At 39.9% G+C, this 26,518-nt stretch overlaps 1 pseudogene; it reads right to left on the minus strand.

The window, feature by feature from the left end:
- LOC103749622 lies at positions 1–26,296 on the minus strand (annotated as a pseudogene).
- Positions 26,297–26,518: the final 222 nt, after the last annotated feature.

Below are 26,518 nucleotides of genomic sequence, written 5' to 3' on the forward strand. Positions count from 1 at the left end.
TCAGATCAAGACCCTGCTGCTTCTGGTTGGTGATACACAGTTAAGTTCGTTTAGTGTCTAATCCAGTGTCCTTAAGCCCATGTTCTCTTCTTTGGCCTGGGCAAGTTTTTCTCCCAGGTCATCGATGGTCTTTTCCAGTTTGTAAACAGTCCTCTCTGCAAACTCAGTTCTGGTCTCATGGTCCTTCAACTTGCCAGACAGAAGTTTAATTTGTTCTTATTTGTCCTCCTTTTCAGAATACTTTTCAGACACAGCCTCTAGCGTTTTCAGGTTGTTAGTGACATTCTTGAGTTCCTCTTCCAGGTCACTGAACTTTAGTTCAGACACCTCCACACACTCCTCAGCTCTCTCCAGTTCACCTTCCAGGATGACCAACTTACGAGCTACTTCCTCGTACTGGCGGTCTGCCTCTTCAGCAATGTGCCTGGCCTGTCTGAGTTGCATCTCCTAGATCTCCATCTTCTCCTCGTCTTTCATGGCCAGGTTCCCGATCACCCTTCATGCCTCTCTCTTATCTGCATCTTCTCTGCCTCCTCCAGCTTCTGTAGAGCTGTGGTCAGCTGTTCCTGAGCTTGGTCCAGCTCCTTCCCTAGCTGGGTACGTCGATTAAGAGCAGCCACATTTCAAAACCTCGCAGTCCAGCTCGCGCTGCAGGGCCTGTGCGTGGTCCTCGGCGCCTGCTACCGCAGGGCCTGGATCTTGCCCCTCACAGCCTCCAGGGAGTTGAGGGCAGCCGTGGCGTGACAGCTCGCTTGGCTGTGCTTTACAGAAAAAAAGTTAAATTATTTAAAATGGGATTATGTTCCTCCCAGAAATCATGGGTTGCCAAATAAAAAGTCCAGTACCAAAATATATCAATCATGTTAGCTTATTGATAATAACACTTGAGTATTTTAGCTTTTTCCTTGTTCACTTTAAGAATTTTGTTTTGACTGGTACATTCAATATTATGTGCACATTAAATAATAGCAACTAAGTAACCATAAAATAAGACTTTTGTATTGTGACCAATGGAAATATGGTGAACTACTATTTTGAGAAAGCCCCCATAAGAATCCCAGAATGGCTGTGAATTCATGACCATTATGATTAACCCACAAAGAGCTATAATTAAAGCCATGAGTTATTGCTCAGAGTTGGAATATGGTAACTCTTAAATGATCACAACTTAATTTGATCTCTTTTCAAATGGTGAAATCCAGTGGATTATTGTTTAACCTAAGGAATTAAATAGATTTCACATGATGGACATTTCAAATGTATGATGCAGGGCTGAAGAAATGGCTCAGTAGTTAAGAACACTTGCTGTTCTTGTAGAGGACCCAGGCATGGTTCAGTTTGCAACATCAACATGTCAGCTAACAACTGTCTATACTTTTTGTTCCAAGGAATATGAAACCCTCTTCTAGCCTCCATAGGCCAAGCATCTGATGTACTTACATGCAGGAAAAAGCACTCATATACATAAAACAAAATTAAATGAGTCAAAAAAATTAAATGTAAGGATCAAGAGGTGTTACACTTCCATTCTTTCTCTCTTACAGTGCAATCATTTGTTCAAGAACAATCTCATCTGTTGGAGGATGAAAGAGTATGTGCAGACAGAGGAATGATAATCTCAAGCCACTTGAGCCCATAGGCTCAATATTAAACAACATAAACTAAAGAGCAGAAATGAATTATTTTTCCTGTGTATAAGAGAAACTAATGACTTATAGAATCCTGAGTGAATAAATGCGTGCTTTACATCACTATGGTTTTTGATTTTTAGTTTTTTGAGACAGGGTGACATATTGCCTAGACTGTACTCAAACTTGCTAAGTAACTAGTATAATCTTCTTGCCTCCATCTCTGATGTGCTGGATTTAGAGGTATGCATTTTCACACCTGACTTAAGTAAATTTTGATAAGGTTTGCATGCAACAACTGTTAATTGATACAGTAATCTTAAAAAGACAGACTCTTGAAGAGCTCAGGTTTAAACTGGACAGATGCACTTATATGTAGATTTCTAAAATTTTTAACAATTTGACAAAACTCAGAGATAAACTATATAAGAGGAATAGTGATGTAACAATTATCAGGAAACAGTATGCCATGAATGAATAAAATATTTGTAGAGAGTCATATATTTTATCAGTTGTTATAATAAAATCAAGATAATTCTACTATTTAAAATTTATAAGAATCCATGCCCACAATACTAGACAGTATCAGGTACCATTTGCCATTAAAACCAACTTTTTAAAAAATGTAAACATGCAGCATTAAATAGTAACTGTGGATATTTCACCAACACCCTTTGTAGTCATTCTCTCAGAACACCCTACACATTTTACCACGTTTTCCTTTAATAGACCATTTAGGATTCTTGGTGGTGAGATGAGTGCAGAGATTACCATACTCAGCTTTAGCCAAATGCATTTGCCCCACTGGCCTACTTCATGGGCCAGTTTGGTCACTTACAGGCATGGTTCAGTTAGCCAGTCAGCTAGCCTGAAGAGCCCCACCTGAACAAGGGTAGACAGTGAGGAAGGGCAGACTCAGCTGGGATCTAGCCACTTCTGCCCAATCCTGAATGGCAGACCCTTGTGAGTAGTTCTGTGCTCAGTAGGTCATCATGACTTTCTTAGGCAGACTTCAAGAAAACTATACTTGATAGCACATGAAAAAAGTCCTAGAAACCACCCTAGGGATCAGTTTAGGAAAGGACAGCATTTCTGCCTACCTGATCATGTTGGGTAGTAGGTGAAATGAGAGCCAGGGATGCAGCCACTAGGCACAGAGGTAGAGAAAGGAGTGGAATATTGTATTGGAGCACTCTCAACGTGGCAGCTCACCATCTGTACCCCAGCCTCAGGAGGTTCTCAGGGAAGGCAGGAAGGGTAGATTGGTGTGTCTGTGTTACCTCTCCAGAATGTTCTATTCAGAATCCAACGTGTAGCCCATTGCACCCTTCTCCTGGGCACCATCATTTGTCTGCTTGGGATTTTCAGTTGTGTCTTCAGTGCTTCTAACCAGCTATCTGGACTGAAGTGCTTTTTAAAATATGAAAAAGGGTTTTTCAAAAAATAACTAAGATTGGAGCTGGAGAGATGTTTCAGCATTTAAGAGCATTGACTGCTCTTCCAGAAGACTGGGGTTCAATTCCCAACAGCCACATGGTGGATAACAACTGTCCATAACTCAAGTTTCAGAGGAATCCGCTGCTCTCTTCTGATCTTAGCAGACATTTTGTGACATGGGTGCACTTAAATGCATGCAGGCAATACACTCATACCCCCCAAAACAAAAATAATAAATAAATTTTTTTAAATGGCTAAAACAGTGCTCTTTTATTAAAAACTGACTCGTTCTCAGTTTACATAGGACACAAGAAAGTTGGAGTATCTCAAAAAGTAAGCCCTGGGCCTGCTACAAAGAGGCCAAAAGTTTCACAGCACAGGAATGCTAGCTAGAGGGAAGTGGGGAGCTGGCTTTGTGATTGCTGACAGATACACACCCAGAATTCCTGTCACTGGGGTCTCAGATCATGCTTTGAGAAGCCTCTTAGAAACACAGTGTTGGAAAACTGTCATGTCCCCTGTACCAAATCATATAGTCCAAGTTGCTAGAGTCAAAGGGAAGGAAATTCTCAACAAATAGCCATACTTCTGGGACACTCCAGTGATCAGCGACCATGTACTGTGTACTGCCTGTTGAACACCTATGTGGTAGGTGTGGAAAGGTTATTCATGCTGTATGTTTTGAGGTCAGGCATTATAGGGAAGGGAATGCATTTTGCCTGATGATCTGAGAAATGAATACCTAATTCCAATTTCATGGACTTTAGAGGTACTACAAAGGGTTGCCCTTTGAGGGATGGGCTGAGGATGCAGCTCAGAGGCACAGGACTTGCCTGAAGTAGTTGAAGCCCTAGGTTTAATCTCCAGTATTACCTCAAAAACAACGTTACTTAGGAGAAACATCCATTTAGCCAACCAGAAAGTGTCATTTTAGCAATGCTGCAAGAATGCAGAGTTTTAAGAGATGTTTTGTGTTGATATATGGAACAATGATGAGTAATGATATACACAGCAGAGGATATTTTCTGAAATAAAAAATGGCTGAGGAGAGGTTGTAGAGCCAGTGAGGACAACATGAGCCTCTAGAATGTCTTCTGAGTTTTCATCACTTGAAGGGAACAATGAATAAATTTCCCAACATGGTACAGTGCTCTCTCCAGCACACTGATCTCTCATTTTATTAAAGTGTTTGGTGCGGTTTGTTTGATCCCAATGTGCACAATGTAATTAGCAACATGAGTTTAAGCTTCATGAGTGGTTAATTGCAAGGCAGGTACTCCAATCTGTACATTTGCAGCTCTACTGAGGTGTCCACACACACACACACACACACACACACACACACACACACACACACTTCCCTAAAAAATTTTAGTTGGGAAGGGTGTCCTTATTCACTGTGCTATGTGTATTCAAGTCTCTACAGTAACTTCTAATTCACTTGCACTGTTTGGGAAATGCCATGTTTACAAAAATACATGTTTAGAAAAAAAAATTGGTTTCAAATGAAAAATAAATGTAAAGATGCAGCACTAAATAGTAGCTGCGTAAAATTAAGCATACTACATACTGCACTTTTGTAGTAATTTCATAGTCATTTTCTGTTGTTGTCTCAGTGAACTCAAGTGTTAGAAATATTAAAAGATAGGCACTACATTTTTATATATTACCAGTTTGTCTCAGTAGGAAACTGTGAATCATACTAAAAAGTGATTTCCCTTGTTTTTGCTTAGTTTTCATTATAAATAATTTACATATATATATTACAATATTCATGTGTTAATCAACTACATATGTTACTGGTGAGACTTCTCTTCAACACAAGGAATCAGTTCTTAAGATATTGACAATCAAGTTGTATACAGAGTTATTTGAGTATTAGGGGTATATAGTGTACCTCAGGGAACCCTGAGCAGCTCTACTGCAAAGGTTACTGTATCTACTAAAACACTCTTGGAAGAGCTGCAGGTCCTGCAGCTTACTACACTCACTGTCATGACAAATATGAGCAGTAAATGTAGACCTAACAGCCCACTTTCATTCATTTCATGCAGTTCCTCACATCAATAGGACTATGAAGAGAATTGCAGGGAGTGAAACAGTTATGATGGCTGGGGAGATTGGTCAGTGGGAAAAACATGCTGTGCAACCTTGAAAACTTGAATTAAGGTCCCCAGAATACACATGAAAAGTTACACATGGTGGCATGTACCTGTAACCCAAGAGCAGACTCTAACTATAGATAAAATCCATATCAGAGGAATCTTCTAGACAATTACCAGAAGACTGTGGATAAGTCGATGATGGGTCTGTAAGAATGTGTTCACAAAATTTGGGCTCTATAAAACCAGCCCTTACTCAGGCAAAGTTTCCTGCCATACTGTGGAAACCCAGTAGGCGTCAACTACGGGGAGAAAGGAAAATGGTGCTGAAGAACAGAGTAAACCAGGGAGACAGAATATGCATCAACACTTAGGCCACAATTCGTAAAGGCCTCTCCTCAAAGGCAGTCCAGAGAGGACAGCAATAAACAGATTATGACAAAGAGAAAAAAAGCAGTTGACTCATCTGCTGAGCATTCGCCTGCTACTGAAGCCAAGCAAGTTAGAATGAAGAAATGTCAGGTTACTGTTTCTACCATTGCAAATAATCCAACAGTAAAAAATGAATATAATAGTCCAGCAATAAGAATTCAAAGTTTGAAGCTGAACCCCTGTGCTTTGGCCTGTAGTGACTTTCTACGTTAATCATCATCTCCTGTATTGAGGAAACTTCACTGGCAAGAGATGCGAGATGCATTAATATTCTTTCTGCCCTCTTTTCACTATGTTCCCTGAGCTTTAGGTTTAGAGGTTGCATTGTAGATTTGTCACTTAGGGCTGGGCACCTCACAGTGCCTTATATTCTCTGAGTTTGGCCTCTTATGGAACCTTATAATAGCCTTCTATTGCAAAAAGGAGCATCTTTGATGAGTAGTGCAAGGTACATGTGTCTGCAAATATAAGGATCCATATTTAGCATGCAGTGAGATATTTAATTTGTTTAGAGATATGACAGAGAAAAGGATCTATGACCTTTCCAGCCATGTGTATTTGGCTATGCTTAAAATACCACACATCATGAGCTTTCCCATTGAGTGGGCCTTAAGTCCATTTAAGCATCTGTTGATTACCCCTAAGAAAAATGTATCACTATTGTATTAGGTGAAGCTATATACAGGACGGCTAACTTTTTTGGTTCATAGATTTTAGAGCAAGGTAAGGTCATTGATTGTATTTTTCCCTCCTTGGCAGATTGAATAGTATCTTCTGATACTATAGGTGCTAGACTTCTGGGTGGAGACTTCCAGATCAGATCCAACTTCAAGTTTAAGTGCCCCAAGTATGTTCTGTTTTCAGCAATAGCATCTTACCTTCAAGTTCCTGGGGCAATCAAGGGTTTGTAAACATAGCCTGTGTTACTTTGGGAGTCTCTTGAACTATCCTGACCAACAACTCGAAGGGAGATTCCCCCTGCTTGACACCATATTTTTGTTATATATCATTTAATGGTACACATGCATTCAAATATTTATTGTATGTGCATTTTTCAATAGATTTTGAACTAATACATTTCCCTCTGGTTTTTCAAACCACTTAAGCATTATTTAATTCTCCTCTCTATCCCCCTGTATAACCTCCCCATTTAAAGTACCCCTGTTTTCCCCATTTCTCCCTGATAACACCTGTCTCTATCCCTCTCTCTCGAGCTCCTTCTTCCCTTTTACTCCATGATTCCCTTCCCATTTGTGGATCCTGCTGTTACACCATAATATATACTCATCTCTAAGGATTTGGAGTTAGGATCCACAAAAGAAAGACAACATAATTCCCGTGTTTTTGAGTTTGTGTTACTTCACATAGTATAACAGTTTCTAGTTCTGTCCACTTTCTTGGCTCTGTAGATTTCAGTACTTGTTTTTATTTTGTAACAAAATAACTAATATTATCAACATTATCTATACAGCACAGTCTTATGAATTATTCTTATCTAAAGATACCTCTTTTGACAACAATAAGTAATAGTAAGCCTGATTTTTCTCAAAATACTTTTTGATTATGTAAAATTCTTTATTCATATTCATATTGATTTTTTAATATTTCTTTTAATTTTTTTTAAATTTTAAGTGTATGAGTGCTTTGCTTGCATGTAAGTGCACCTGTGTTGTGCAGTTCCCACAGAGGCCAGAAGAGAGTATCAGATCCTCTGGAACTGGAGCTACAGAAGATTGTTAGCCACGATGTGGGTGCTGGGACCCAAACCCAGGTCTTCTGCAAGAGCAGCCAGTGCTCTTTACAGGTGAGTCATTTCTCCAGCCCCTCAAGTTAATAATTTTAAGAACTACATTTTATTATGCAAACCTTTAGAAGTTCATTTTTTAAATTCATTAAACAGCAAGCACTTAATAAGAAAAATGTACATACTTTCAGATATATATGCATATATATGGATATATATTCAACTTCAAGGAGAATGGTGCCCTCAACTCCTTATTTTTGAAGATTCAGTTGTGTTGTTATACATCTGAACATAAATGTAGATATAGATCATTTAATGAGCTGTTTACTTGATGCATATACAATCTTCTTGATTCTCCCAATTGCTACTTGCAGGTCATTGGATAATTCCATAATTTCTGTACTTTATGGGTAATTGTGAATGTGAAATGTACCAATACACTTAAATTGCAGAGCAAAATGCCTAATAATCATAAATTTTGAATAAATGTGGGAAGCTAGCAAATCTTAACAACCTATATAATTTCAGGAATTGAAAAATAGTATTGCTTGAATAATTTTGTAGTGAATGTGGTATATGAACTTTTCATCTGAATGGAAAATCAAGCTGGGCCCAGGATCATTCTAAAATGATCATATTTTCACTGCCATTTATTTATTGTGAGCCAATTAAGCATATACTTTAGTGCTTTAAGTGTATTGCTTTAAGTTTTACAGGTGTATTTTTCTGCTTTCAAGTCCATAATAAGCGAACATGATCTTCTACATTGATGATAGTTATTTTGATTTTTGCCAGTTTGGTCATCCATTTAAAATAGCACCTTATTAGTATATATGCATTTATAGAATGCTCTTCATTTTTCACTTTGTACAATTAGTAGGGGAAGTGTTATCTACCAATGAACAAAAAAGTTAGAATACTACTACATTCCTACTCTCTTTGATAGAAAAAGAACCTTATAGGGAATTAAAAGAGTTAGCCAAAGTATGCTGTGTCATCATGCAACAGAGGGCCAGGAACACAAAAGGTCACAGATGGCCAAAACATAGACATTAAGAGTCTGCATAATGCTGGTCCTTGGACAGGAATCCTTTATTAAATTTCACCCACCCAGAGTTCAGGGGTCATTTTGGAAGAGGGGGCAGAAAGATTGCAAGAGCCAGGGAGGAGGTGCATGACCACATGGAAGCTCCTGGGACCCTGCTCATATGAGTCTATAGCAATGGTGTCAGCATACCCAAGTCTCATGCCAACTCAGGCAGACAAAAACCCAGCATAGAACTGGGGGGAATGAACTGCAGATTCCAATCTTAGCTAAGGAAATATTGACAACTGATTATTACTAGGTGAGGAAGAGCTGATCTTTTTAAAACAAGGGACTCTAGATAGACTAGACCACAATGGATGGACATGCATTGGGGAACGTCTGGGGACACTGACTTGACACAGTGGGCCTTAGCAGGGATGACAGAGTATATGGGTTCTAGTGCAGGGTGAGGGCTATGGGAGGGTGCTGGTGGGGATAGGGGTATAAGGATGATTAAAATTGTTTGAGATGTTCTGTATGCAATACACAAAAAAAATCAATAAAAAAATTTTAAAAAGAGTTAAAGGAAAAATGATTGAATGCTGTAATTATTCTTATAAATAAATACATAGACTTTCATAGTTTGCTTATTTTGTTGTTGTACTTGTCTTTCCAACAGGAATTCTTAAATTTTATTTTATGTTGTGTGTACGGGAATTTTACCAACATATAAGTGCACCAAGTGGGTGCTTGGTACCCATGAAGGTCAGAAGAGGGCATGGCATATCCTAAAACTGGAGTCACAGTTGTTTGTGAGCCTCTAGGTGGTACTCAGAATTGAAAGTAGATTCTCTATAAGAACAATAACTACTTTTAACAGCTGAACCATATCTCCAGCCCTCGAAAAAGAATTTTTAAACCAGCTTTCAAAATGTATTTTAGGAAGTTCTAATCCATGAAAATAATATGCAACAATTTTAATATAGGCACAAATATGCATTCTCTTTTAACAGAAAGTAGTATAATGTAAAATGTGAGATTTAAAAAGCAGTCAATAACTCAGTAGGTTTAAGCGTTGCTACACTAGAGGATCAGGACTAAAAATTCTATACTATTGCAGAAGAAATATTGATGGTGAAAGAGTAACTTGAATACTATTTACTCTTAATAGGAGTGACAAAATTAATATGATGTCAGTTGTAGTTTAGATAATGAGGCTATATCTGAAAAATTATTCCTAAATTTGTTGCCTTGCATCGTGATACAAGACAAACTGTGAAAAAGATATTTGAATTCACAAAATTTGATAAGACACATTTGTAACAAATTTGTGAGATAGTAAAGGAATCAGAACCAAATAGAGGAAAGAGTGTGATGCCATGCTATTTGATTACAACAGAAGTCTCTGAAAATTTTAGGAGGAACTCTGAGCTTGATGTGGTATGTCAGGAGTAAGCATCAGTGAAGCAACATGGCCAGGAATTATTCTTCTTTATTGACCCATGGTAGAATGCAGGCTACTTCTAGGATGGCAGCATGCCCTTAATGAGACATCTTCCTTTAGCAGAGGGCAATATCTGGAAAAAAGAATGTGAGTAAACCATCAGCAGATGACAGTATCAGCAGCTAAAAAAAATTCAGGCATTATTCTTAAGGACATCTAAGTGACTTGTCTTAAGTTCAATGGAAAATTATTACCATAGTTATAATCTTATGATGCTATGCTAATTACATGATAGGCATAAATAATGCAGCAGTACGTAGGAAAAATATCATTATTCATATGAAGTTATGTGCTAGAGATGGAAAGAACACAAAAATCAAAAATAAATCAAATAAACAATATTTTAAAACTGTTTTGATGAACAGTAACTGATAAAAAAAATCCTGAAAACTCACTGACAAACTACAATAGTATTTCCTCATCCACAGGGAAAATAATCTAACGATCCCACCACCACCATCAAACACACAAGGATTTAGGAAACCATAGGTGGTAATGAATTTTATACATACTACTTTCACAGATTCCGTGTACCAATGATGAATTCTTATTCATAAATTAAATGTAAGAGCTTAACAAGTGCTGATAATAATAAAGAGCAATTGTACTATATATTGTAATAAAATTTGAATAAATCTGATCCCTCTCTCAAAATATCTTAGAATTTTGATATAACTTTAGGCTCTAGGCTAAATGTTACTCAAACATAAGCCCTGTGACACCCAGAACAATCAATCTGGTACCAGAGTTTGTGTTATGGTTTGTAGAAAGATTCTTGTTTTGAAGGTACAGCAGCACCATTGAAAGATGATTGTATCCTGGGAGTGCTAAATTGATTTTTATTTAATCTATCAACGAGTTCATAGCTAAAAGGTCTCTAAGGAAATGTGGTCTGGTTAGAGGAAAGAGATCACTGGGGACTTGTATTTGATGAGTCTATTTTGTCCCATCGCTTTTAATGACTATCTAGTGCCCCTTATTGCCAATTTGCTCTTCATTTTTTTCCCACTGTGATTTTGTGCCTTGCCATGAATGAACACAGAAGCAATGGGTCCAAGTGAATAGCGATAGTGAATCTGTGTAACCATGAACCAAAATGAAGCCTCCTTTATTTTCTCAGGCATTGAGTTCCATCTCTGAGAAACTATAATGGATACTGTGGGGGTTAGAATGAGACATGTCCCCCTTAGTCTACAAATATTTGAACACTGGACCTCATTTGATGATACTGTTTGCAGAGGTCTAGAAGGTGCAGTTTTTATGGATGAACCATGTCAGTGGGGACAGGATTTGAGAGCTCATAGCATTGTTGCACTTTTACAGTCTCTCTCTGCCTCCTGTGCTTGAAGATGTGAGCACTCAGCTTTCTGCTCAGGCTGCTGCCACAGCCATGCCTTTTCATCATGATGGACTTTCATGTCTCTGGAACCATAAGTAAAATAAATTCTCCCTTCTATAACTTGCTTTGATTATTGTGTTTCATCATAACAACAGAAAATTACTAATACAGCTATCTACTTAGTGACTAAAAAGTAGGGAGTGTACACAGTACAGTGAAGGTATAACTGGGCAAAGAAAGGATTCACATTGCAGGGAGAATTGTGTGGAACAGTATGAAAATTAATCGTGCTACTCAGGATGACATAGAACTTAAAACTTGTGACAAATTTATTTATAGGATTTTGCAATAATTTTTATTGAGCTTTTGCACATTTTATACAAGAGTTTTTAATCAAATTTAGAACCCTTCCTCTGTCCATGCCCCTGCCACCTCTTCACCAGACCTTATGTATTCTGCTATACATGTTAAGTCCTATTCAGTGAAGCATTTGTACCCAGATATCCTTCGGTGAAAATTCATCCACTGGAGTCTTTCTGGGACTTTGAATTTCATATTTTCTGGGCAAAAATAAATACAGATAAGAAGTATGGAAAGTGAAAGTACAGATAAAGTATGCTATTTTACTTTCATTTGTGGAGACTGAGATTGGAGACTATAGCATAAACTTGTGGGTAAAAGATAAGAAGATTTTTGCCCTGTAAAAATTTGGCAATCATTGTATACAGTTATGAAAATGAATGAGAACATTCTAAAGCAATTATAAACTTTATTACTATAAGGAACAGTATACCTAGAGTATAGTGTGTGGGGAGCAGAGTGGTAATTATTAGATTAAAGAAAAAGACAGATATTGATTCAATTAAAATCTCTTAAGCCATGGTTACATGCTCTGTTAAACATTATCTCCAATCCATAAATTCAGTTTGCTTCTGTCTGACATACCTATAGCAATTGTTTATCCTGTTTCCATCCTCAAGAGCCCTTTCATGTTTGCTACCAGTGCTATAACCATAGAGCCACCATCACTAATCATGATGACTTGAAGAGTCAAAACAGGACTATTTTTCTTCTTCATTGGCTGGACTACACCTGTGGAAATTTTGACTTCTCAAGGTTTAAGGGAAGCACAGACGATAAAAGTATAGCAGGACTGAGTTAACATGAACAGTGAAAAATTCATTCTTCCTCAGAATAATTTTCTGAATTACACTATCCATGCAGCCTCTCTGAAGATGGCTCAGTTGATGGACTAATAATATTGCCTAAACAGTAGTAATCTGCTCTTGTTACAAAACTTTGGCTGGATTAATAAAGGAATAACTCAAGTCTCCTTTGCCTCTTTTTCTGCTTCACCCACCCCCATTTGTGTTTCCCTGCGATTACATTCTTAAATAAGGTTATAAAAAGCTATTATTAGCTTATCTCCATTCTCTTTGGAACCCAAGATACAGTACTTGGTACAAACTGGATTTAATTTTAAATGCAAAGTTGATCTCATTATATAGTCCACACTGGACTCGAATTCACTACAATCTTCCTGTCTCAAGTACTTGATTTTTGAGATTACAGACTTGTGGTGCAATTCCTGTCTAAAAGATTCTTTTTCTTTTGGTTCTGGTGATTATGTCCAGGGCTTTGCACAAGCCAGGCAGGTACTGTACCACTAAGTTAAAACCTTTAGATATTTTGGTCTATAGGGACATAATGGTGTTAGTAGGGATTCTAACTGATTTTACTGCAGCATACCAGGTGAAAGATGGTTTGAAAATTGATTTTTACAAAGAAAAGATGGTAAAGAGTATTATTTTGCAATGCATTTTGATGAAAATTGGACAAAACATATAAAGTAATTAACGGGGGCATAGTTGTAAAGAAAAGAGAAACAAGGAGAAATCCTAAGTAAGAAGTTTGAGTTACTGGACGGAAGAAGACTAATACTTTTTTTGTGAGTCAAGGAATATTCAGGATGAGTGGGCCAGTGAAGAGAAAAAGAGATAAATTTTTAAACATATTTTTGTTTATTATTTTTATTTTATGTGTATGCGTGTATTGCCTGCATGTAGGTAAGTGCACCTGTGTCCTGCAATGCCCGCGGAGGAGATGAGGCTCTCGGATTACCTGGAACTGCAGCCACAGACGCCTGTTAGCCACCATGTGGGTGCTGGGATTCAAACCGGGGTCTTCTGCAAGAACAACCAGTGTTCTTAAATGCTGAGCCATCTCTCCAGCCCCAAGAGATATATTTTTTTAAATGATCTTTCAGTATCTTGATTTCTAGAAGTGTATTAAATGTCCAAGTTGATAGCCCTGAAAAATGAATCTTGAATGCTAGATGTTTTGTTCCAGGACTTATACATTTAGAACTCACTGGGATATAGACAAAGTATTTGTGTTAATGAAACTGGATGAAAATTATTAAACTCTTACATGAGCATACTACAATTTTCTAACAAATTTAATGAGTTGGGTCAAATTCTTTTTTTTTTTTATTTTTTTTTTTTTTATTTTTATTTTTTTGGTCTTTTTGAGACAAGGTCTCCTTGCAGCCCCAGCTGGCCTGGAACTCACAATGTAGACCAGGCAGGCCTTGAACTCACAGAGATCCGCCTGCCTCTGCCTCCCAAGTTCTGGGACTACAGGCCTGCACCACCACGCCCGGCCAATATTTTTAACTGAAATTACATTGAATAAAAATAAAGTAAGAGCCGGACGTGGTGGCACAAGCTTTTAATAAAAAGAAAATAACATAGTTGTGGCCCAGAATGCAAGAAAAGAGAGGCTTCCTAGTAAATGGTGGTAGGCGAATACATTTTATCTGCAGAACCATTGACTAAAATGTGACTTTATCAGTTTTATACCTATGAATTGTGGGGAAAGAATGTACATGAATTTCTTTCATCTTGTAAGAAATGTAAATGATAGTGTCATTAAAATAAATTAAAAACTGAGAAGGAAAGCAGGTGTCATGTACACAGACATGTCGTTTGTTATTCTTATGAATAATTGTGTATTAGCCAGGAGAAAATACAATGATCCTTTTGATGAGTTTAGCAAGTGAGGAAATATGTGGAAATGCATGAAATTACAGCTGGTGAATATTACTTTCATCTTAAAGAATGACCTATAATATTTGAATTCATATATAAAATAGATATATGCTTACTGATACAGAAATTCCCAGAAATGATGTTTATAAATTTACCTTTATAAAAGAAATTAATAGAGATTGTTCCAAAAGATAAGCACAGGAATTCTACATTTAAAAAAAAAATGTATAATGGGCAAAGATCTCTAGTAACATTGTCATCCTGTTTTAAATAAATGAGAAATAAAATGAGCCATTTAATAGAGACCAGAAAATAAAACGATTTAAAATGATGCATATCTGAATATAAACAAAGTCCAATTGCAATCTAAAAAGTAATCATCTTTTTCATAGGATAACAAACATTTATGAAAGAAAGAAAATTACAGACCAATACCTTTAATAAATACAGATGTAAAATCTTCAAGAAAATGTTATCAATTAATCCATCATTACATAAAATAATTTTAAGTTATGGCTATGTAAAACTTATTCTAGTTATTCATATAATTATTCATATCAATAGAATATAAAAGAAAAAATAATGATCATGTTAATGCACAAAGAATATTTGACAAAAGTTAATAACAGCACCCTTTTAGATGAGAATTCCCTAAGACCAGGAATCTGATAGAAATTATCTCAAATTGATAGCAATCATTTAGAATACATCTAGAGCTAAGCACATACTTAATAATGAAAAACTTATTTCTCCCAAGGTCAGAAAGGGTATAAATATGTCTGCTCTTGAAACGGGGGCAGAAACAGCATCCCCTAGAGGGTTCTTAGTCTCATTCATAAAACAATTTAAGAATGGACTCATATGGAAGCTTTAGGACAAATTTATTAGAATTTTAAAAAAGAATCCTAGTGTAGGCAAGCTGTAAATTTTGAGAGTTGCCATATAGTAGTAGACTAGCAGCCACATGGAGGGGAGAAGGAAGCTTTAGATAAAAATTAAAAAAAAAAAAAAAAAGATTGCGGAGCTGCCCAAAGCATTGAAATACGCTTAGAAAAGGAATATGAAGAAGAAATGGAGATATTACTGCTTTCTGAAGAATTCAGAAAAGTTGAAAGACTTACCTAGAGACAGCATGTCTGTGGCCAGGACTAGAAGCACTATGCAAAGATGATTTCTAGGCAAGAAAAGTTCACTATCTCATTAAGGTATTCTACCAGTCCATTTAGCATGACTTAAGGTGAACCTGCCTAGCTAGAGGTGGTCCTATGACTAGGTGGTTGACCAGTGAAACTGGAAAGGTGAGTTTTTCAACAAATAGACTAAGGATTTTATTTTTTGACCAGTTAAGCTTATGGGCTTTTTTGATTCTCTCATCACTCCTAGTCAACACAGTACTGGAAGTTCTAACCACTACAATTTAGTAAGATATACATATAATAGACTTCCAAAGTGGGGAGAAAGATAAAAAGTTCTTTCCCTTTCTCTCTCTCTCTCTCTCTCTCTCTCTCTCTCTCTCTTTCGACTTGTAGCTGCCTTTCATTTCTTTCTTTCCTATCTACAGTAAGAATCTGTTTTAGCATTTTTATTTTTTATGCAAGCAATTCTAAGAAATCCACGAAAAGCTAAAAGTCCTAGTAACATTAGCCCCTAATTTGAATATCAGTGTGCATATAGAGAAACCAAAAGAAATTTGAAAAATTTCTAATAGTTTTATTTGCAAGACATGATAAGCACTCAGAAAGTTAGTGATATTTCAGCTGATGAGATGACTGAGAGGGTGAAGGTGCTTACCACCAAGCTTGAGGACCTGAGTTCATTCCCTGGTAGAAGGAGAAAACAAACTCTACTTCGACATATGGGGACACACAGAGAAAAAATAAGTAAACAGAACAAAAATATTTGTTAAAATTAATGACATTCTTCTACGTTGTTAACAAGTATACTTGCATTTTTGTTTTGTAAAAGCAAAGGTAGAAATTAAAAATGAAATCTCAAAAGACTGAAATCTACATTTAAAAAAAAATCTGGGCATCTTGGAGCATACTTTTAATCCCAGCACTCTGGAAGCAGATGCAGGAAGATCTCTGTGAGACTGAGGCCAGCCTGTTTTATACAGAGAGAGTTCCAGGCAAGCTGGGGCTACAGGGAGATCCTGTCTCAGCAACAAAAGAGGAAAAGGATCTCCTACAGAACAAAAGTGGAAAAATAGGTGCCAGCAAATGAACTTTCGTGAAGGGGCCGAAGTACTCATGAATAAACAGAATAAAGCAGGTAGAGGGTTTCTTCCTATAGCTACAAAGATGTGCTTGTTGATGGCAGGAAGCTTTGTTGTGCCTTGAAAACTTGGCTCCTGATAAGGTTTTGGAACAGGGAGCTCAAGCTGTGCTGACCAACTTGCAGCACAGCTGACTGTGAATTCAGACACTAGGTTAAATGAACTAATGAATATCTTTAAGTTGTTTGATTAACATTTTCTCTGTGCCACTTTGGTGAAGAATTTCCCTCTGAAAAGAGTCTACTTCAGTCCTCATGGTGTCATCTTTCCTAAAGAACTGAAGGCCTCATTCTGCACTATCTTCTGGAGCTTTGTAAGAAAGAGAAAGTTATTGTTGCCTTCCTCATGGGCAGCACATTGGTTTTGGTCTCCTGTTTGGAGGTTCCTTTGGAAGCCTCAATCTTTATTTACAGCCTGTCATTGTGTTTTTCAAAACCCACTCTTGAATTTACATTTGGTTCAGGTGAAAAATTAGATGTGAATTTGCTTGCTGGTTCTTCCCTAACAGTTGAGTCTAGCCTGGCTTAACAATCTTCTTCCAAATTCTGATTAGCCATGTGTTACAGTAACATCATGAATATTCTGTACAGTAGAACCTAATCACCATCCTGGTGAGACAAAAATGCCTTTGGCTCCACTAAGGCTACTAAACAAATGGTGTCCACAAATTCCTAGAGTCACAGTAAGGGGGTATGTACAGAAGTCAGCATCATCAGTGATGTCACAATGGTAGCCAATCTGAAGGAGATTTGACCAAGTATGGGGAAGGGGAATACTGGTAGGATCTCAGATCCCCTTTCTTTCCCGCAAAATGTTTAAAAATTATGTGGTACAAAGTCCCAGAAGTCTCCTGTCTTTTGACAGGAATACTTTGTCACTCTATGATCCTTCCTATAATTAGAAACAGATCCCATATCCTCTCTTGCTCCCAAAGGTGGAGATGGCTATTACCAGCATCTAGGTTTTGTTCAGTGGACAGTCCCCAGAACCTGGGTATTAATCAGTATTGCTCCAGTCAGGCTGCTAGGTGATGGTTCTTATACTTCTAAAACATAGAGGCCTAGCATTGTTTGCTATGTCCTTTCCACCTCCATCTTCTTCTGGGATCTTCTGACTGTTTCTCTTGGTTTCTTGGATTTCCTCAGATTAGACCAAGTAGGTTGTGTGTTTCACTGCTATTGGATCAATTGCATAGGACTGTCCTCTGAAAGACAGACAATGGACATTAGATGCCTTCTTCCTAAGCTTGCTTAGGATCCTCATGGACAAATTTGTTGACGGATATGCTCCTCAAGAAAGGAGTGTCAGGGAGAGTCAGTTATGACTCCCAACCAACCAGTTGGTTCCAGATGCATAAGGAAGAGGGAATAAGGGCACCTAAGCTGAAGAAGCCAGTAGGGAGAGTCTCTCAACATTTTGTGCAGCTATAAGGTGGTCACATATGCACAGGGATGGAGACTTGGAAACTTTCCAGTACAGTCTTGGGGGTGGGGGAGCATTCATATGTAACCCTCTTGTAAGTAAACCCTCACCCACTGCTCTGCAAGTAAGCCCAATAATCTCTGTTTTCCCAAACTACAATTTGGAGAAAATAGACCTCAGTTTGTCATAAGGACGGAGGGAGGGAGGGGCCCCGATGTTTTATACACCTTCCAGAAGGAATTTTGGCAACAAAGTCAGATTGTCCCGTAGTAGGGCTATACCCAAGCATGGCAAGATAAGTAGGCATTCTCCAAGTTTTTCTTGATGGGGTGGTGCCCTCTCAAGTTTATTCTTTTCCTAATAAATCTGCTCATTCTGTTGAGATCATTTTATTCCTGTTCTTTTCTCACTTCATATTTTCTTACAATACTTATTTAGACAGATATGACTAAAGTAATTCAAAGCTGTTAGACATAGATGTGCTTTGATGGCTCTACATGTGGAGTGGAGTAGAAGGCCTAATTAATTGTCATCTCCCTCCATAGATAAGAAACACAAAAGCGAGTTTGATGAGACAAGCTCTCTAGTCAGCTAGTCCACAGTATTCACTTTGTAAGGAGACAGAGTTTTACATTGGAAAGTTCCCACACAAGGAATAAGGATACTGAGTTTCTCAAGTCACTATGTGGCACCCTTTTCACTGTCCAGCATTTACTTCTAAAAAGGGACTATAAAGAATTTTCCTTTTTGTCCATGTGCTTAAAGAGTGGAAAGAATGCTTGAAAAGTATTCTCCCAGGTGCCTTTTAGTTTGAAGGCTCTCCAATACTTTTTCACATGTGATATATAAACTCAGGTTTACTTCACTGTCGTGATGCTTCTTTTTTCTAAATTTTATTTATTATTTTTATCTTATGTGTGTATCGCCTGCATGTAGGTGCCTGCAGAGGTCAGAAGAGGCTGTTGGATCCCCTGGGACTGGAGTTACAGATAATTGTTAGCTGCCATGTGGATGCTGGGATTCGAACTCAGATCTTCTGCAAGAACAACCACTGTTCTTCACCACTGAGCCATCACTCTAGCCCCAGCTTCTTTTTTTTTCTTTTAAATTTTGCAAAATCTTCATTTGAAGACTCTGTTGTACTGGAAGAACTTACACAGAGGGACTTCCGGGGACACAAACTTGATTCCATAGGCCTTAACATATATGACAGAATGCATGAAATTTGGTGGGGATCTAAATATCATTAAGATTTATGTGATGCATGATAATTCAATTAAAAATGTATATTGAAAGTAAATAAAAACATTTAAAGAAAATACTGCAATAAAACCTATTCTTTTTTGTGTCAACTTAAGTGTTTTATTTAATGGCATTCAGAGAAAGAATTCTCTAGATTTGCGAAAAAAATTGACCACAATGCAATTACTTAGAGAAAGAAAGAAAGAAAGAAAGAAGAAAGAAAGAGAATTGTTTCTTTTGTATTCCCATGCACTTAATCTGTATTCCCATGCACAAAATAAAATGAAGACCATTTTATGAATGATGCAGGAATGCCTCTGAAGGCTGATTGAAGGATGTTCAGTTAAACAGTGTCCTTCACTTTCAGAGAAGTTTATTTAGGCCAGTTATTAGGATGGAAAATATTTTGTTGTGGCATGTACCAACTTTATTAAACAGCTTCATGATCCTACAGTGAAATACCTGAGATAGTTTCTGAAGAAAGGACATTTATTCAACTCCCACATCATTGGGCCTGTGGTGAAGGGGAAACATTTGGCAGGAGTGAACAGCAAAGAAAGTTGTTTAGATATGAAAGCAAGAAGCAGAAAAAGAGATCCTGTGGTCCTGTTAGCAGTCTGACAGGGACAAAGATATTTTAAAGAGACACCTGTGTCCTTCAAACTGGCTATTTAAACAGTGGACCCCAAGAAACTGGAATTTCTTCAGGAATTTCATGCTGAGAGAAGAGAAAGCCTAACTAGCCAGAGCAAAAGCTTTTCTCCCAGAGGCAGATTTCATATAGTGCTGATAAGCTCTCAGACCACCTTGCTAGAGAGACTGGAGCCCAGACCATGATGAGTGAGAGCTATCTAGACTGGAAGGCACTTAATATGCATGCCTTTGGTTCTCTACTTAAATTTTAACCTCAATTCATAACTGAAGATAGACTTTGATGGGCAGGTGGTTCACTAGATCTCTTTATCCCTCTTCTCATTGTGGCCACAAGGAATTTTTTTTTCTGATTTTCACTATTTATTTGGCTGTTTTAATTGGTTTATGGAAGAGAGATGGACAAACCCGGCTTGGTAAGGCACAGGCTGTGACGTCAAGTGTAGTAACATGATGAGACTCCATAGATACCTTCTAATGCATGACCCAAGCCCTGTGGGCCTCCCATAAAGGCCAACCTTCCAGCAGTACAACTGTATAGATTGAGCTGTTGAACATACACCCCTGGAGGACATTTAACATACCTATGAGCATTCCTGACTACTCATACAGTACTATTATAGTAGCAAGAAAGTCATTTGCCAGTCTGGTTAGACACCCAACATTCCAATTTTTCAAGAAAGGGTTAATTGCCTGGCCACAGAACCACCCTAGGAAGACAGGTTCACCTTACCCCATGCTAAAGGGACCACCTACAGTGCTAATGAGAGGGTGACCTTTTCCTGTCCCCTGGTATTAACATAGCCTGCTGCAGACATGTACCTCCATAAGCCGAGCGCTTTTCTGAAAGTATAACTTCTTTTCTTTCTCTCTGCACTTTGGGCTGCTCCCTCAGTTTAGGTTTCTTAGTCTTTCTGTAGAACTCCCCGCCCTGCCCTGTGGCTGCTAATCTGCCATGGACCTGATCTCAAAACCAGCTTGAAACAAGTATGTTTTAGTTTTGCTTGTTTTTCCTTCTCTCTTCTATTTTCCTCCTCCAAGCAGCTGTTGAGATTTACATCTCACCTGCCCTGAGAGTTTTTCTTTTTTAACTCTAATAAAATTGTCATAGGGCTACGGTTTGAGTCCATTCTTAAATTCGTTTTATTAATGAGTCTAAGAACCTTAAGGCAGGAGCCCATTTTCCCCTGTGTCAGAGGGATGTGGCCCTTGGATGGAGGTAAAATACTTTGAAGGAAAGAATCATGAACGTCACAACTGTGAAGCAGCACCAACAGCCAAAATTTATTTGATTTGAACACATTTGTATCCTGTTCTTACTGTATGACCCTAAACTAGCATCCTCCTCCTCAGTAATTTCAGGAATTACTGAATGTGTACTGGGATTAGAAGTGTAAGACAACAGCCTCCATTACTTTACTTACATCAGTCTTCTCAAGAGAGGAATTGTGAAATGACAGTATTCTTTGGTGTTCAGTAGATATTTCTAGGATTGGACATGAACATTATTGTCTTGAATTGGAACTTCCTTGATCATCTGTTCAAGAACCTCACAGACTATGCCAATTAGCATTCTCTCAATGAGGAAGGAATAAGTCCTTTGTTCTCATAAGGTTCATGGAGTTCACATGGCTTCAGGAGATCCTTATGAAACTCCTCTCAATGGTAAAAATTGACTGGGATAGGACTCTGGCAGTGTGAATCCCCGTATGTTGCTTTGGGGGAGTTTTTGGTATTGCAGATATTTGTGACTTGTGTGTTCTTCAAGTGATCTTCACTGTGGCTTTTTGAGTCCTCCATATTTGGTGAGATTCTTCAGTTGTTGCTGCCTGTATATTTGCCAGGGAAGTTCTCAGTACTGTAGATCCCATTGATTCAGCCCTACTCTTGCAGGTAACCCCCATCAACTTGGTTCACCAAGAAAGAAAAAAAGAAAGTTGAAAAAAAATAATGGAGAGACTGTTTACCACAAAGAATATGCAGAAGGCAGATACACACATGAAAAGAGGTGTTTTCCATTATTAACTATTAATGAAAAGAAGATTCAAACCATAATAAATATTATTACAAACAGCAGAAAGCTAAAAAAAAAAGCACCACCAAAAATCTATCGATGATGTGGAGAAATTATACTGCTCATATGTGGCTAGATGTAATGTTATATAACATAGTTGTTATAGTAAATATTTTGGCAGAATCTTTCAAAATATTTAATATTCAATATTATATGAATCAAAAACTTCATTTCAGTGAAGTTACCCCTGTTAGGGAAAGAGGAATTTACTGCTTGTCTGAATTTACTGCTTGAATTTACTTGTTTGAACTTATTGCTTCTAACCAATTAACTCAACTGGAGACACAGGTATCAGGATATACGGGCAAGTGCTGCAGCCCCCAGAGCCTGACCTGTCTGATCTGTGTCGTGTCACGTAGGCATGTCTGCTTACACAAGATAACAGGGAAGGGTCGCGCCAGGCACATACCACCTATCCCTCCCCGATTGAGACACCTGAAGGGAGTTGTAACATTTTTCTTGTTTTGAAGTTATTGGTTTGTAAAATGCTTGCTTTGAAACTATTGGTTATATAAATGCAGGCATTTGTGTAACGGTCGTGGCAGCCTATATAATCTTTACCTGAAATTGCCTCGGGGTCGATCACTCTAACCAGACCCGCATGTCATGGAAGGACGGTCGGCCCCAGCTAGCTGGTTTAATAAAACTCTGCTTGATTTTTGCATCTCCATACTCATGCATTTGTTCTCCTGAAGAGACCCACCGAGTCACGGACCCTAACATTTTGGGGGCTTGTCACAGATTCGGGGGGGCTTCTGAGGGAACAAAGGACGAATGGAGGCAGGGTTTCTTTTCTCCGGACAGGGCAGTGTAATTCGAGGGTCGCCCCCTCGTGTCTGTAAAATCCAGAATAAAGCGAGAATCACCATCTCGTGTCTGGTCTCGGGTTAGTAATTCCGAGTGAGGAAGTCCGGGTTCGAGTCCGAGCACCTAGGTGAAAGTCCAGGTAACCAGCCCTGGCCCTAGGGTCCGAGTGTCTCAGCCCTAGGAAGGAAGCCTGCCATCAAATCTGGCGCCTGAGGAGGAAAAAATCGAGGTGGCCACTCTGAGGCATTCCGAGTGGACGCCATTTGGGAGAATCACGAGAAGTCTCGGGGATCCTGAAAGTGAGAGTGGTGAGTGCAGTGCACATCTGAGTGAAAGAAGGACAGGTCCGCACGAATGGGATTCAATGTGGTGCTCGTGCTTGATGGTTGTGCTAATTGTCTTACTGGGGGGGGGTCTGATTTTGTATTTTTCTCTACGCTCTCTATTTTAAACCTTCCCTTCCTCTTTTTTTTTTTTCCTGTGGTGAGTGCAGCGTGCGTCTGAGCAAAAGAAGGACCGGTCCGCACGAATGTGATTCAATGTGGTGCACGTGCTTGATGGTTGTGCTAATTGTCTTACTGGGGGGGGTCTGGTTTTGTATTTTTCTCTACGCTCCCTATTTTAAACCTTCCCTTCCTCCTTTTCCTTCCTTTTATTCTCGGTCTAAGTCTTCGCGTGGGACCGTTAAAGGCGAAAGAGCAATTGAGGTTTTCTGGTCAGGGCTACTCCCTGATGTAAGCCAAAGGCTCTTAGCCCTCTTGGCAGACCGAGACTGCCCGCACGGGTGGAGACAAGACCCCTTATCTGTATCTCCCTCTCCTCTCCATCCCTCTCTCCAGCCACTGAGAAAGCCCCGCAGGCACAGGTCGAGCAAATAAGAGCTATTAGGGCACTCGCCGCTGAAAGACTCCAGTGAAAGGATAAGGGGGTCCCAGGCGTGAATCCCAGGCAAATTCACGTCCCCCGCAGAAGGAAAATGGGGCAATGACAGGCACCCATCCACAAGCATACCCACTAGCCATCATTGTTTAGAGGGGCATCTTCACTTCTCATTTTCATCTCTTTCTCTCTTCTGTGACCTCCACCATGGGCCAGACTAAGGCCACTCCTAAAGGTTTAATCCTCTCTCACTTCTCAGAGGTGAAGGAGTGGGCTTTGAAATTGGGCCCCGGCATCAGGAAGGGTAAGTTTGGCACTTTCTGCTCGACTGAATGGCCCACCTTTGGAGTAGGTTGGCCAACCCAGGGGTCCCTTCCCTGGACACAATCGGCAAGGTCAAGGCTGTCATTACCCAGCCTGACCCAGAGGGCCACCCGGATCAACTCCCCTATATCCTTTCGTGGGAGAATCTGGCACAGGATTCCCCATCCTAGTAAAGGCCCCTCTTGGTGAGAAAGCCTCATGCTTGCCCACCAAAAGTCTACATAATGGTCACCCAGGAAGGTTTGAAGTCCTCCAGTCACAGAGGTGGGGACCCTAGTGCTCTGCCAGTTCTCCCTGAGAGCTCCTCCCTCTACCCCCCTTTTCCCGTTGAACAGCCACCACCTGATGTAGCTCCACGAGGAGGAGAAGCCAAGGTGGCCTATGGAGGGGGGGATGGAGCCAGGGGTCCCCATGGGAATCCAGTGGTTGCCCCCTCCCCAGACTCCTCTACAGGAGAGGATAGACGACCTGGGGAAGCGGGAGGGATGCAGTTAAGGTCTCGAGGAAACAGGGACCGAGTGGGGGAAGCTCCATCCTCCACCACAGGAGGAGCCATGCCAGTTCTGCTGGTCCAAATGGTCGGCGGCCCAGATGGAGTTCAGCAGTATCAATACTGGCCATTTTCCTCTAGCGATCTCTACAATTGGAGGACCCAAAACCCTCCCTTTTCTGAAGACCCTAAGTGTCTAATAGGTTTGGTAGAATCCATTATGTACACCAATTGTCCCACGTGGGACGACTGCCAGCAGCTACTTCGCACCCTCTTCACAACAGAAGAGCGAGAACGCATCCTGAATGAAGCCAGGAAGACCCCATTGTGCTGGCAGCTCTAGAGGTACCCATACCTGAACTACATACCCCACCTCCCAGACCTGACTATTCCCCACAGGACCTTGAGTGGATAAGAAAACAGGATCCGGGAGAAAAGCCTGGGGAGGAAAGTTGGAGTAGGGACCGGGAAGGTAGACTTATCTCACCAGAAGTACTAGGAAAATACATGCTCATCAACCTACACAGATCCACCCACCTAGGCTGGAAGAAGTTGCTCAGTCTTTTTCAGCACGCACAGTTGGTATTTCCATACCAGAACAAGGCTGCGCGTCAGATCACTGGGGGATGTGAGAACTGTGCAAAGCTAAGACCAGCCCCAAAGGGGCTCCACCCGACAGTTACCCGGGAGAGGGGGAGAGCCCCAGGAAGAAGTTGCGAAATAGACCACTGAGGTAAAGCCAGGAAAGTATGGGTACAAGTATTTGATGGTCATGGTGTATACTTTTTCAGGATGGGTGGAGGCTTTTAAAACTAAACATGAAACTAGCCAGATGGTGGCAAAGAAATTAATAGAGGAGATAGTCCCCAGATATGGGATCCCTGAGGCTATAGGTTCCGATAACAGCCCGGCTTTCGTTAGCAAAATCCTAAAGGGACTAGCCCAGGCTTTGGGGATGGATTGGAAGTTACATTGTGCCTATAACCCACAAAGCTCTGGGCAGGTAGAAAGAATGAATCAGACATTAAAGGAGACCCTTTCTAAATTGGTAATCGAGACTGACGGTGACTGGGTATCCCTCCTCCCCTTAGGCATTTTTCGGTTGTGAAAGTTACATTGTGCATATAACCCGCAAAGCTCTGGGCAGGTAGAAAAAATGAATTGGGTATTAAAGAAGACCCTTTCTAAATTGGTAATTGAGACTGGTGGTGACTGGGTGGCCCTCCTCCCCTTGGCCATTTTCCGTGTTCAGAACTCCCCCCATGTGCATTGTCTAACCCCCTTTGAGATAGTGTATGGGGCCCCTCAGCCAATAACCCAGCGAGTGCAGCCCCCGGGGGAAGAGAAGTCAGCCCCCGACTATTTAAATGTGTTGCAATCCCTTGCCAAAGTACAGCAGGAAATTTGGCCCCTAATCAAAGCATACTATGAGGGGGAAAGAACCCTGATTGTGGAGCACGGCATACTCCCAGGGGATATGGTCTGGGTAAAAAGACACAAAGTAAAAACTCTTGAACCCAGATCAAAGGGACCTTATGTTTTATTGTTTACCACCCCCACTGCCCTAAAGGTTAACGGCATCACTCCCTGGGTCCACCACACCCACGTTCGGAAGGCCTTGCTCTCGAGGACCCGGAATCCTGTGTGAAGTGGGAGGTGCGGCCAAATCCTGCTAATCCCTTAAAGCTACATCTGAGCCAGACATTAAAGGATTCCTGCTTATAAGCTCACTGTAATGGGCCCTCCAGAGAACAGTAGTGTCAGTGGGAGCTCCCAACATCAACCCCCACCAACCAGTACGCCAGACATGGATCCTGCGAACCAGCGACGCCTATGAGTAATGGAACTGCACCTCCCATACGGCCCCATCGTGGACATGGTGGCCAGATCTGTATGTTGACTTAGAACTTGTAGTGGGGCAATTTTATTACCTCCCCCATAAAAACCACCAGGAACAATATCATATGAAAAAAACGGGCTTTGGTTGACTCATTATCCACAGTCAACCACCAAGCTTTCGGGGCAATTGGGTACTTTGCTTTCCCAGGTTTCCGGCCAGGTTGGTGGAGGCACAATTGTGGGAGTGCTGAT

Source organism: Nannospalax galili, unplaced genomic scaffold, assembly GCF_000622305.1.
Source record: "Nannospalax galili isolate Female #2095 unplaced genomic scaffold, S.galili_v1.0 scaffold586, whole genome shotgun sequence".
Taxonomy (NCBI): domain Eukaryota; kingdom Metazoa; phylum Chordata; class Mammalia; order Rodentia; family Spalacidae; genus Nannospalax; species Nannospalax galili.